Raw genomic sequence first — 14,440 nt, 5'->3', positions numbered from 1 at the left:
CGGGAGGGGGCGGGCTCCGGCGCCCGGCGCTCGGCGGGGGGGCGGCGCTCGGCGGGGGGGCGGTGCGGCGCTCGGTGTGGGGGCTCGGTGGGCGGCGCTTTTTTTTGCTGCTTGGGGCAGCAAAAAAGCTAGAGCCGGCCCTGCCAGGAGGAGGCACCATCTTAGCAGTGAATGGAACACTCCATCACACTGCTAAAACTAGATAAAGCCCTAGTGTTTTATACTAGAGAGAAAACATTAAAGCCAAGTGTAATACCAATACATTGCTCCAGCCCACGCAAAAGCAACACACGCACACATATGGACCTTTTTTGGGAAAACACACATTTTTCCACAGGATACTGATATACCATATACAACTAAAATACAAATAGCAAACTAGGCCATAAACCAACATTTTAATCCTTTTTTAAACACACACACATACATGTTAGCGATATTTCTGAAATTTACTTTCAAACAGGATAAAGAACCGATGGTACATGCTTCCTCTGTTTTCCTCTATAGGCGTAATGAGCAAGTAAACTTTTATTTAGTATTATTCTCCAAATGCTTAATTTACTGTGTTTACACAAACCCCTTCATAGCCTGTTTAAAACAAGATTTGTCAGAAACACATGCATTGTAAAGGAATTTTATCTAGCCTTGGTGAGCAACAGCTTGCAGTTGTTGGTTCCACACTAAAACGATCACACTAAAGACATGTATCATTATTAGTAAGGCTATCCAAAGAAAAAAGTATATTTTTTCAGAGCTATAAAATAAACAGTATATCTCTTGCAGTCCAGTAGCCATCATTTCCAAGATGTTTTCTGTTATGTTTAAAAAAAAAAAAGCACTGTTTTTTATCCCTGTCTACCTTTTTGTTTCAATCAAATATCTATATTTAGCTGGTTGTTTGGATCACTATAGCTCTTAATTAATAAGACACAGATGAATTTATGAATCCCTCCCAGCATTGCCTTTTGTGGTCTGTGGGAGAAAAACTGTCTACACAACAGGGCTGTTTTTGGTTAATTTTTTAGTTAAAATATATATTTTTTTCCTATTGCAATTAAAAACAGAACACTACTTAGCCTTTTTACAGTATTAAGCAGTAAATCACCATCCATAACAACCCTGAATGTTACTGTACCCCCACTGCTGGCTGAGGACTTGTAGCTGGCAATGAATGTCTTAGGTTTTTTTCATTTTAAACATGTTTCTTTTGTGTTTAAAGTGCTGGTTTGTTTTTAAATAAAAATGGACATAGCACCACCACAGTAAACAGACCTCAATTACCCTCAGCTTTTAACTGTGTGGTCAGGAGAAGTTTGTTCTTACAACTAGGGCTGTCAATTAATCACAGTTAACTCACGCGATTAACTAAAATAATAATAATCGTGATTAAAAAAATTAATCGCAATTAATCACACTTGTAACAATAGAATACCAATTGAAATTTATTAAATATTTTTGGATGTTTTTCTACATTTTCAATATTGATTTCAATTACAACACAGAATACAAAGTGCACAGTGCTCACTTTATATTATTTTTTATTACAAATATTTGCACTGCAAAAATGATAAACAAAAGAAATAGTATTTTTCAATTCACCTCATACAAGTACTGAAGTGCAATCTCTTTATCGTGAAAGTGTAACTTACAAATGCAGATTTTTTTGATTACATAACTGCACTCAAAAACAAAACAGTGTAAAACTTTAGACCTACAAGTCCACTCAGTCTTTCTTCTTATTCTGCCAATTGCTAAGACAAACAAGTTTGTTTACATTGACGGAAGATACTGCTGCCTGCTTGTTATTTACAATGTCACGTGAAAGTGAGAACAGGTGTTTGCATGGCACTTTGGTAGCTGGCGTTGCAAGGTATTTACATGCTAAACATTCGCATGCCCCTTCATGCTTCGGCCACCATTCCAGAGATCATGCTTCCATGCTGATGATGCGCGTTAAAAAAAATAATGCGTAAATTACATTTGTGACTGTACTCCTTGGGGGAGAATTGTATGTCTCCTGCTCTATTTTACCCACATTCTGCATATATTTCATGTTATAGCAGTCTTAGATGATGACCCAGCACATGTTGCTCATTTTAAGAACACTTTCACAGCAGATTTGACAAAATGCAAAGCATGCTCCTATACGTCTGTTAGTCTATAAGGTGCCACAGGACTCTTTGCTGCTTTTACAGATCCAGACTAACATGGCTATCCCTTTGATACTTGACAATAGACTGTATAACTCTCATATGCTCATGCGTGACACAGGCTCAGATAGTTCTATGCCTAGTGACATCCTTAAAGCCATATATCCATCCTCAACTTTACTCTGTGTCCTCTTCAATAACTTCTCTCCAGAATGGGCAAAAACAACTGGTGGCTGTTACATCTGTATCCTCTGATCTAATGCTGTCCAGGATCTTCAGGGTCTCTACAAACCCAGCTGTTGAGAGACTTTCAGAAAAGAAATACCATTAAATACCCATTTTAGATTTATGCAGCCACAGTTGGTTCCTCTGCTCCCAAAGCCCCAGACCCCTTGATATTTTATACCTTACATACATGTGACTCATCTTCACAGTTCAAATACTTAAAGGGAGACTCCCTAGCATCCCCCTTCATGGGATCAGACAAGGGACGGGCAACATGCTCATCAGATGGCCTCACGATCACCTGGGTTTCCTGGTCAGCTGCCAGAGTCTCCAGCAGCAGCTGAGTCAGAGGGCTCCCCATGACCCCCTCCCCCTTCCCAAAAACTGTTGCTCAAGTAGCACTCTTCTTGCAGGTGCCCGAGTACCACTGGAGCTAAAACAAATTCCACAGTTCTCATGCGGGTATTGAAGGGGGTCCATATTTCCTCTCTGTGTTTCTATGATTTCTGAAGATGAGTTCTTTGTACATGTGCCCCTTGTATATACGTAGCAAGTGAGACTATATTTAGGTAATGCAGCAACCTAGAATATAAATAACTGTGTTATTAGGAGACTGACACTGTACTTGAAATAACTTTGAGTAGTTCAGTTTATCTTCAGTACTGTGAACATTATAGTACAGCACATGATTCTTGATAAAGGCATTAGTGAGGATATCACTATTTTTATGCTAAACTAGTGACAGGAGAAAGCTGTAAAATTACTTTATCACCACCTAATTTAGATAAGACCATTTATTGTTCACTCCATGTATCTGACCTTCTGTCAAGGGTGAAGCATTTTAAATTAAAATAGATAGGAATATACCGCCGATGATATCAAATGTTCCATAATTCTTTCAAACAGACATTTTATCGTTTGAACGTCACATGTCAGAGCTGTCACCTAGGCTATCTGCTATGTTAAAATGTTTTACTGTGTTTCTCATTACCTTCTTAATTCACGAACAGCCAAGGAGATATCAGACTATAAACCGGTCTCTGGTCCAGGACTGGATATCTCCAGTTCTTGGTCTAATACTAAATAAATACTAATAATTGGTCTAATACTAAATAAATGTGTAGAAGAAAGGAAACATTTCCTGATACTCTAATGTTACAAATCAATGTAAGTCCCAGCAGTCACAAATTAATGGTCAGAGTGCAAGTGAAGCAGTCACAGTTGCCTGATAAATGTAATTTATCAAATAGTCCCATGATTTGTCACATTTATTATAAACAAGTATAACATATACACACATTATAGTATGTGGCCAAGTTGAGTGCCTAAAGTTATGCATCTAAATCCTTATTTAGGCACTCAAATAAGTGGATTTATTTTCAAAAGGGGTCGGATTTTCATAATCTCCCACCGATTTAAAGGAATAACTCATAAAGTAAACACAGTACACTGCTGATGTGGCTGTGATCTAGCCTAACAGGGATTCTCTGTCAGAGTGTCTACAACTGGTTCCTGTCTCCATGCAAGAAAGTCTGTCAGAGTCAACACCATGTTGGGGACAGTACATAGGGTTCTGCATAACGTGAGGCCACTATACACTCTGAAGCTTAGCCCTCCATAATACATCCACCAAATTGTCACTAGTTTTTGGTATTCTGCAGCCAAACAGCAGCTGTGTTGACATGCTTAACACTGCAATATAATGTACGCCATGTACCACCAAATAATGCCATCCTCTATGAGACAAAAACATTTTCTAATTTCCCCTTTCTCCCATATAGTTTATTCACAATCTGTAGGAAGAAAACCATTTCCTATCCCTATTTCGGCCATCTCCGGCAACTAACATTTCCTAAGCTAAGACAAAATGATTTGTCTGTTAGGACATGGATTTTATTCATGCACATTGTTACTACTTACGTATCTGATTCTGCTGTCACTTTACACTGATGCTACACAGTTACAGCTCCATTCACCTCAATGGCTCCATTATTCCATCCAGTGTGACAGCTGAACTCACTCCCATCTATTTGGAGATGCCAAACTGGGACTGAAGTGCCAGTTTGAGTCATAAGAGTGCAGGTTTGTTTTTAAAAGATGTCCCACATGGGAGCTGAAATACAGGTTTTTGACAGGGTTTCCTTTATAGGCCATCACATTCATTAAAGAATTGAAAAGAACTATTTGTGTGAGTTCATAAGAATACAATATTAAGAACATTTTTCAAAATGTTGCTATGCAATTTAAAGGTCCTTTCCTGACCTCATTTATGCCCTGTTTTATGGATTTTTGCATGATTTAAGTGAACAATTAGTGTAATTTGTCTCCTTTAAATTATTAAATATAATTAACCGCTCTCTCTCTCTATATATATATATACATAGTGCGCTGCTAGAATTTTTAATTGAAAAAAGACAGTCTAATTATTAAGGGACTGGGACTCAAGATTCACTTCCTGGATTTACTTCCTAGCTCTGCCACAGCCTTCCTGTGTAGCCTTGGGTAAGTCACCGAATCTCTCTGGGCCTGATCTGAAGTTCACTGAAATCAATGGGAAGCTTTCCATTGACTTTAAAGGGTCTTGGACCAGGCTGTCTGTGCCTTAGTTCTGTCTGTAAAATGGGGACAATAATGTTTTACTACCTAACAGGAATGTTGTGAGGATAAATTCATTAAGGCTTGTGAGATGCTCAGAAATGATGGTGTTATAGGGAGGGGTGTATAATTACCTAGAGATAATGAAGGCCCTGTACCAGTAAATTCTTATGCACATGCTTAACTGTATGCACATGATTTCAGTGGAAAATACATACTCAAAGTTAGTAAATCTTCTCGAATTGGGGGCAAAGTGCAAGCCCTTTGGTTACAGGGGCACCAACAACTTAAAAATTACACTTCTGGCTGAAATGTTTTTTCCTCCTCTTGGTATATGTTGCAACTAAAATTACTGTAACTGAAAAAGATCAGAGGAAACATTTTTTTCTTTTCATTTTGAAAAATACTTTTACAGATGGCAGAATGTGATTGTGAAACCACAAAATTGTCAGGAAGACTCAGTGCCAAAGAGAGTGCCTGAAAATATATTGACCTCAATTATTTGAAAATGACTAGATTAGATATCTAGTCCATTTGGTGTCCCTTTAATATTGATTGATCAATCTAATCTTCTTTGTTAATGAATGGACCTCATCAGCAATGCTTACTCTAGTCTTAATATAGCAGGAGGTTATACAATTTAACATTTCTAAAAGATACATCATTAATGTATAAGAACATTGTATATTTCTTAAAATAGGAAATTGAAAGGTAAGTAAATGTTTCCAAAAGCATTGGAGATACTAGAAAAACAGGAAGTGGGGCAGCTATTTCAAAACAACAAATTACATGAATTCTCCTTACTAAATTGTTTTAAAAGTAGGAGAAAAACCTCAGAAAGCCACAAGAAGATTGTCATATAGTTTAAATATTGTAAGGGCTCATTAATGCACACTCCTGGCATATGTACATCCCTCGGCCCGCGCTGCTTCCTGCAGCCCCCATTGGCCTGGAATGGCGAACCATGGCCAGTGGGAACTGCGATCGGCCGAACCTGCAGACGCTGCAGGTAAACAAACCATCCCAGCCCGCCAGTGGATTTCCCTGATGTGCCGTGTGCCAAAGGTTGCCAATCCCTGTGCTATTGTAATCTTTGTAAAAAGTATGCCTTGTAAGGTATTTGAAAATTTATAATTTGCTGGTCATTACTGTCCTGATAAAATGTGTGTGGTGACATTGTACGTGAAATTTTAAGATTCCCCTGTATGATGTTAACACATGTTTCAAAACACACAGCCCTGCTCCTAGTGAGTTTGGCAAACACGTCTGTCCTAAACAAAGGAATGTGTGCTCTTTTTGATTTACATTTAAGCAGTAAACAGAATCATCAAGCAAGAAGGGACACAAAGGAAGCTCAAACAGGCGAGGAAAAGGCAGCAGGTAACATCCTTCCACATAGATTCTTTGTCTCCTGATACCCAACTGGAAATGTTTTTCAAGAGGGTGATTTGAGCCTATAAAAAGGAGGTACAAACACCCCACTGGACCCCTCTTGCTTTTCCTAACCATTGCATTCACTACACCTCATGCAACAAAGGAAGCCTCAGTTGGACTTTGGGAGAAGATGTCCTGTCCTAAGAAGTTTGGCCATTAAGACTGCGGAAAACATGTGGCGAGAAAACTTTGCTTGGAATTCAACATAATTTGTTAAATTGCATTTTAACTTTATTTTTCTTGTGACGATTTCTGACTTTGATGCCTCATTACTTGTTCTCACTTCAAATCTCTTTATAGTTAATAAATTAATTTTATTGTTTTATCTAATCCATCAATTTTAAATTGAAGTGCTTGGGAAAGTCCATTTGGGGTGGCAAGTTGTGTGCATATTATTTCTATTAAAGAATGGAGTTAATATAACTTTCATTGCCCAGGAGAGGGCTGGGTAGTACAGGACACACATTTCTGGGGGAAAATCTAAGACTGGGGGAGTGTTGGGCTCACCTGCAATATAACCAAGACTGGTGAGAGATAGAACGTAACTCACGTGTGGCTGGCAGGCTGTAGTTACGCATACATACTCAGGATGCAGCTTGCATGCTGAAAGGCTGTTTGTGAGTGGCCCAGGTGGGACCCCCTTCAGCCAGGCATTGTAAGGCAAGGGTGACACAGCTGCTCATTAGTCTGGATTGTACCCTGGTCTGTCACACCTCCAATTTTTAATCTAACAGATTAAAGATTTGTTCCTAAATATTTTCAAAATGCAATGTCTATTTTAGAGCCAGTTTAAGTTTTCAGCATAACATGTATAGACATTAAAAAAAAAAAAGGAAATAAACAATGCCCCTGAAAAATTATGGTGTTGAGATTTTTCAAACTTTTAGAAACCCATGTCATTGAAAAAAAAAAAAATTGAATCTCCATCTACATTCTCCCTTGACTGACACCCAGACAAAGTATGTATAGAAGTGTAATAAGCAACACAGATTAATTTTTAAGAGAACCTTACAGGCACAGAAAATGTTATCTTTCACCCTAAACTGACATGACAGACCAATAGAACGCACTGTAGCCACAGCTCAATCTCTTGCCCTTTCATTTCAAATCATATACATTTAAGTAGCTCTGTATTAAAATGAGTGCAAGTGTGACAGATGCCTAAGGTCACAGGATGCTTCCATTTTTAAATGCCTTTGTAAATCTCGCTCTTTAAATTGTCTTGATTAAAAATAACTTAAAATACCACAGTACTGGACAAAAATGCTGGACCACACAACTTTAAACTGTAATGCTTTGGACCATTTCTACAGATTCCTTAGGATTGATCATTCAGCTTCCTTATTTCAGTTTGAGATAGGCCTGAGTTGTACAATGCAGATCCAGAATCTGAACTTTATTCAAACTGAATGGTGTTTGGATCTGGTTTTCCAGATCAAGGGCATCCCTAATTATAACACACCAAACAGCACCCATCAGCACACTCATGGTACCATCTATATGTGCTTTACCCGAGGAGGAGTTTGATGGTGAGCTCTATGTTGTAGACCAATACAAAGTGAGGCCAGCTGAAAGAAACATATCTAAACATGTGTGTTACATATTTTGTTGCAAATAAGTGATACAGGGTCTTGCAGGGCCTTTGCCAAAGAAACTTCAGAGTGTAGAAAGCTGTGATTACAAGATCTGATTACTCAATAGTTGTGATTTACTTTTATTAGCTCTCTTTTGAGAATTATCCATGCTTACCAATATAGTTTAAAACCAAACTTGTGTTTCTAGTACTTCAAAAGCCACCATGAAAATTCCATGTTTAGTTGGAGGTAATCCAAGATGGCAGCAATGGATTGATGTTTGGGAGTTTGCAAATTCTGCCGTGGGAAATCTTGTAGGATCCCTGGTTTCCAAATGTAGGCACAATCTGTCCTAATCTAATTAACCACAGAGAATTGGAAAGATAAAATCAAAATATCCTTCAGACCAGGTATGGGACTTTTCCAATACATAGCCAACATGCCTAATTCCAAATACAATGGTCAGGTTCAAGCCCAGAATGCGAAGGAGTCTGATGCATAGGTGAGGGAATGTAAATCCGCATTTATGGTAGATTCAGACTTTTATCAAATGTCTATGTTTGAGAAGGAGGTTGTGTCACAGCTGGTTGCAGCAAAATGGAAAATTGTGGAAGTAAAATCATGGGTGACAGAGTAGAATTCAGAATTTTGTCTTTTTAAAAAATAACTGCACTGTCTAGCCAGCTCAGTGTCAATCAAATGACTTTTAAGAACTTTTGGTTTTGTTAAAATTTTGTAACAGGCCACATGCTGGAGTAACAAATACGCTGGTAAAACTGTGTTGTTGGTATCACAGGGCACATACGAAAAAGAGGCATGCCTAACTAGCTAATGGACTGGGCATTCTGTGACTGGGTTCAAGTTACAGAATTAGAATGCTTACAGTTCAAACAATGTGAGGGTCTTTTATGACGGAGGAATACATATATTTATGCTGTGAATCACGTATTATGTATAGTTTTTTCCCTAAAGCCTTTGGGTGAGATTTGCATAAGCACTCAGAGTTGGCCTAACTCTGTTCCTGTTGATGTCATTGACTCTAGAAAAATATAAACCTATCCTATCCATTCTCCACCTGACCACACAGCCTATCAGCAAGGAGATCTGCTCCTCAGGCACCCAATCATTTCAAAGGCAGAGGCTGCAGGAGGACTCATCTTCTACCACCGCTGCTGCAGGTAGGAGGAACAACTAGCAGGAAGGAGAGTCACCTAGAGGAACCTTTACAAAGTATAAGACAGATAAGTAGATCAAGAGGTATTGGACCAGGTGTGGAGGTGGAAGGATTGAAATTCTGAGGGGGAGGTACAAAGGACAGTATGGAAATAGTGGTGGATTTGAGGAGATGCATGATAGAGTATTGACTCAGAGAATGTCACATGTATCACCCAATGAACAGGAATTTTTTCAAGGAAAACCTCTTAAAAATTTGCCAGCAAATCACTACAATCTATCTCATCTGAGTCTTATCCTATTCCTTCTATCTGTCCATCTGTGTCTATGTTTTTATACCATCTTTCCTCCTAAACTTTTATTTGGATGATAGCCTGGAATATGAATGTTCTCCATTTGTCATTTTATTGTGCAATTGTTTTTTTCATTTAAATGTTATATAGTCAAGGTGCATTATTGCTAATAAATTGCAAAGCTGGCAGTCATTACATACCATCATGTCCATCAATAGAAAGCATAAACGTATTGTTCTTCTGCAACTCACAGTTAAGTATAAGAGGAAACAAAGTGCTGTTGATAACAGATTAAGCATATAATGCACAGACTTTAAGGCTTTTAGTCTCAAGAGATGCCACATTTCAATGTCACAGCCAGGATGTAATATTAGTAAACGAAGTTTCAGTCTGTCAGTCGGGCATGTTAGATTGAACATAAGGCATATTAAATACTTTTGCAATAAGCAAATCGCTATTGCCTGTGGACTGCAAGAGCTACAGTAGTTGTTCTAGGATTTTATAACACTTGAGCTACTTACTACAAGATCCAGTAATAAGATTTTATTTGTGAGGGAGGCTCCAGGCTACTCAAGCCTTTGCAAGCTTTTTTAATAGAAAAGAATGTTCTAGGGCAATTCATGGGCAAAAGAACACAGAAGAAAAGAATATCTACCCCCACTTCCTCCCCCCCAAAATCTTGTTATTTCTTATATTCAAAAGCTTTGTCCTATAGCTGTGCGAGTAACTGTTTTTTCTGGTTTGGTGGCCGAACCAAAAAAGAAAATAGGAAAACAAAAAACTCAGTTTGGGTTGAATAAAATGTTTTGTTTGACCTGAAAAAAATAAATTTTTTTTTTAGGAGGGATTTTTTTTTTTTACAATCTTTTACAAAATAAAAATTAAATAAAATTCTAAATGAAAAGACAATTCAAACTGAAAAAATCAAAACGTTTTTCGAAATGTAGAAACTAAACATTTTGATTTTTTCAGATTTTTTTTTTAACCAAAACAATTCAGTGAATTTGACATGAATTTGTAAAATGTTTAGATAGACCCAAATCTGCATTTTTGGCAAAGAAACAATCCTCACAACGTTTTGGGTGAAATTCCACCCCCCCCCCCAGTTCTGTGTTGTTCATGAAGGAACAGAGAGCAGGCTCTTCTGTGCTCAGGACTTTCTCAATCCCATGCTGCTCTTGTGGAGGTAAGCCATTTTAATGCTGAAAGTGATAAATCAGTGGAACAAGGAGGAGAGCTTACAGACAAATCAGTTAGTGGAAGGAGAAACAGATTTCTTAGACACTACAAACTCACATAGGGGAATTCTGATTTTGAAAATGAGACACCCATGTTGAAGATAGTACCTAGCAACTACATTTCCCCTTCAAGAAGACAGGCCAGGAGTTGGGCCCTGTTGCAGAGAGCAGGTGAAGAGGGTGGGGCCAGGAATTGTGTGGAAAAGCAGATAATGGTTTCTATGGAAGAATTGTATGGGAAAGAAGGGCTATGGGATCTACTGGCAAGCTTAGAAAGTTTCAAAGCATTACAGCATTCAAACTTTTGTCTGACCTGAACCCAAGCTCTGAACCTTCTGAGGTAGGCTCATTGATACCGGTATTACACACAAAACAGTGCATTAAACCAAGGCTACAATAAATTAGAAATCTCTTAGACGAAAATACTGATCTGTATGGTTTGATTGTTAAAGCTACATTGAATTACTTTATCTTATGCTCTTCTCAAATTGGTAGGCATTGGATGACATCTTTACATTTAAATTGTGCTGATTAGCCAGTTTTACCTTAATAACACTATGATAGTGACCGCCTTATCTTGCCCTTTAATTTTAAAATTAATGAAGTAATCATTTATCCTGGTCTCTTTCTGTGTTCTGCCCAATTACTTTAGTGCTGAATGGTACTTTGCATTTTTGCTGGTCCATTAGTCCCATATCATGCTCTTTCTGGACTTCTCTGCTCAACTAAGGGATAATTAAATAGTGTCTTTTAGCATCTTTATAACCTTGGCACATAAATTTTCTTTTCCAAATAGTTTAGCCTGATAGATAAATGTCACTTGGCCAGATGGATTGCTCTTCCCTTTGTTATTGTTTTGGACATCTGAAACACAGCCATATATGCCAGATAAGAATCCAGCCTTTATCATCATTAATTCATATCTTCACATGGGGCCGATTCTGGACTCCTTTTTCTGGAAAAAAATTATCATTGAAGTAATATGGAGAGGAGCTATCACTTCTGTCTCTGTGATGTGATTGCCTCTGCATAGACAGCCCAAAATTAAGCATTGGACTGAAAATGAATAAGAAAAAAATTAACAGCCTATTTCACCATTAGAGATGTGACAAGCTGAACAGTTCTCTATGGACTTAGAGCTGCAGTGAGCTGTTTTCAAGATACTCTCATTATTAGGAGCCAGCCTTTTTCTGCTTTCTTGGGCAGTTTCACAAGCTCACTGTTATTTGCCCTTTATGGTCTGAAGGAAATGCAAATTTTAAAGCTTGATGGCAGAGTATTCTTTACATTTTGGTTTTATCTTAAGAATGGTGGAGGCAGTGACAAAGAAAGCTTTGGTGAACAAAGAAGAAACTATTTACTTTTATAGTGCTTTCTTTTTCCTTGGAGAATTTTTTCCTTTCAATTTAATTGACTTCTTCCTAGTTCATAAGCAAGGAGAGCCATTAGAAACAGAGAAAATCTGTTTGTAAGGGAGGTGATTCTGACACACAGCAGGGACAGAGTTTAGGAATTTTAAAGACAAAGAATCCCCTATTGGTTAATAATAACCGATTCATTCAGCCCCAATGTGAATCGTATGTCATTTTTTTATTAGATATGCTATTAAATTTATTCCTTAATACATACAAGCAATGTGACTGAGATATAGTTGCCTTATGTTTCCTGATTTTTCCAGGCCAGAACCTCAGGCTGGTATAAATGACCATAGCTCCATTAGCTTCAGTGCTGATCTACTCCAGCTGAGGATCTGGCCCTCTATTTAATTATCCATCCTAACTTGGTTAAACATGGGCTTTTGCCATGAGTATCTTTGTTTCTGTTTGTAATGGAAATATAGTGCGGTAGTGCTCAAACACTTAAATAAATACACATGGAATGTTTACGAAAGCATCTGATATAAGGTAGTTTGAGAAAAGTCTGAACAAAAAAAATAGTGCTAATGCTTGTATACAAAATACAGCTAAATAGACACATTTTATCTGAAGTCAAATACTTGTTTATTTCATAGATTCATAGGAAGAAATCCTGATCTCATTGAAGTTAATGGCAAAACTCTTACTGACTTCAATGGGGCCAGGATTTCACCTGTAGATTTCAATGCCAGCAAATAGTCAGGAGCATTAGAATAATCTAGTTTGACCTCCTGCATAGCATAGGCCACAGAATTTCATTAAGTGCTTCCTGCATTAAGCCCAGAACTTCTGATAGAGCTACAGTATATCTTTAGAAAGATACATAGCCAATCTTGATTTAAAGACCTTATGTGATGGAGAATCCATCAATGCATGATATGAGTATTGTTAGTCTGGACACTTCAGTGAGCAGTGTGCATCATATAAGGGGCAGCATGTAATCCACAAAACATGTTGGGCTGTTTTAATACCACCAACTTTAATATTGCTGCACAAGGGGACCAGCAAATCTGACCATCTCCCTATTAGCCCACTGTCTAAACATTCCAGATTTTTCACATTCTGTACGATGCATTGCAGACTAGGACCTGTACAGATTTCAAGAGGAAGGTCTGACACAGTCCCATTGGTCTCCCCTAAAGTATACTTGTCTTTAAAAGGTGACTGCGGAAAAATGTAAGCTTTATAGGATTTCATGTTTGTTGCATCTCAATAATTCAGGATCCAATGTATTAAATTACAACTGCCATACATGCAATTCAACCTGGGAATCAATCTGGGTTCTTTTTCCTCTCATACATAATCACATTTATAATTTAAAAAAAAAAAAAAAAGGAGGTTCTATAGGCCAAATAATGCTTTTGGTGACATCTGTGCAACCCCATTGCCTCAATGGGTTTGTGCAAGTATAAAAGATTGGAAGTTAAGAAACTAAATTTGTTGATGAAGCAGAAAGAGGAGAAGAAACCTTCTAGATTTCCCTCAGTTGTGCTAGATCAGAAAAGCTAACAGGAGTGAAAAGCAGCTAAAAACTTATTTTTATTTCTAAAGCCAACAGGTATGACTCTGAATACAAACAAAGGGAGTACATCTGATATGTAAGCATACACTATTTTACAGAGTAGGACCCAGATTCAAAGCCTGTTGAAGTCACTGGGAAAACGTCCATTGACTTCAGAAGGATTTAGTTCACAACATAGGTGATGTACACTATATCATAGTGAGAGTAAGGCACATTTTGATTATCATTCATCACTAGTGATATATCTACTCTCTTCTGCTGCAGACATAAAGATGGCAGGTTCCTGCTGCTAATAATAATGTTAGGGACATGGAACCGTCATACAGATTCAGAACAGTAATTTATCAGCCAATTCTTAACTAATGCTCTGAAACATGAGTGTTTCTGTCCTGTCTACTTTTTTACTCTAATTGTGGCTGTTCTTATCATCCATATAAATGTGTAATCCTTTCTTGAATCCTACATAGCTTGTGGCAATGAGTCCCAGAGGTTATTAATGTATTGTGTAAATAAGTTTTTAATTTATTGCCATTCAGTTTCCTAGAATGTCTCCATATTCTTGTATAATGAAGGAAAGTGAATCAGAGCTCCTAAATTACCTCTATCATTTTTAAATTCACATTTCTCCATCATGTTCCCATTGGTGCTTCAGTAGTACAATTCTTGCATCTCATGTAAAAGACATAGGTATGATTCCTGGTTTATAGTAGGTCAGACTAGGTAATCACAATGGTTCCTTCTGACCTTATAACCCATGAATCTCATTCCCCTTCTTTCTAAACTAAGCAGTCCTAATCTTTTCATTCTCCCATCTTATAAAA

This window comes from Terrapene carolina, unplaced genomic scaffold, assembly GCF_002925995.2.
Source record: "Terrapene carolina triunguis isolate 2854851 unplaced genomic scaffold, T_m_triunguis-2.0 Scaffold58, whole genome shotgun sequence".
In the NCBI taxonomy this organism is placed as follows: domain Eukaryota; kingdom Metazoa; phylum Chordata; order Testudines; family Emydidae; genus Terrapene; species Terrapene triunguis.
This window is presented reverse-complemented; position numbering follows the sequence as displayed.